Raw genomic sequence first — 801 nt, 5'->3', positions numbered from 1 at the left:
TTTTCTAATTAATCTTAGATTTGTTATGATATGCTTAGGTGTCACATCCTAATTTGGTCGACACACACGGGTGTTTGTGGGGCACCAGTATAAAAGTTCTTCTGATTTTATTTTTGTCCTCTTCGTTGCATGTTTCCGACATGTCTTTATTTCACATCTCTTTACGAAATTACTCACTTTTTTCTTTCCTTTTTCTTATCATTTCAGCGTGTTGACGCCGCGAGGGATCTGCATAGAAGTCTTTCTCTATTTAATTTGTTTACAATGACAATATATATAGACATGTCTTTATTTCACATCTCTTTACGAAATTACTCACTTTTTTCTTTCCTTTTTCTTATCGTTTCAGCGTGTTGACGCCGCGAGGGATCTGCATAGAAGTCTTTCTCTATTTTGTTTACAATGACTATATATATAGACATGTCTTTATTTCACATCTCTTAACGAAATTACTCACTTTTTTCTTTCCTTTTTCTTATCGTTTCAGCGTGTTGACGCCGCGAGGGATCTGCATAGAAGTCTTTCTCTATTTTGTTTACAATGACTATATATATAGACATGTCTTTATTTCACATCTCTTTACGAAATTACTCACTTTTTTCTTTCCTTTTTCTTATCGCTTTAGCGTGTTGACGCCGCGAGGGATCTGCATAGAAGTCTTCTCTATTTTGTTTACAATGACAATATATATATAGACATGTCTTTATTTCACATGTTTTTTATTTATTTTTTTAATTTTTTTTTAAAAAAAGGGGTTCGTCAAGTTCAACCGACAGCATGAACTTTTTATATATATTATTA

This window comes from Corylus avellana, chromosome ca2 (assembly GCF_901000735.1).
Source record: "Corylus avellana chromosome ca2, CavTom2PMs-1.0".
NCBI lineage: Eukaryota > Viridiplantae > Streptophyta > Magnoliopsida > Fagales > Betulaceae > Corylus > Corylus avellana.
The sequence above is the reverse complement of the archived record's forward strand: the minus strand, read 5'-3'. Positions refer to the sequence as shown.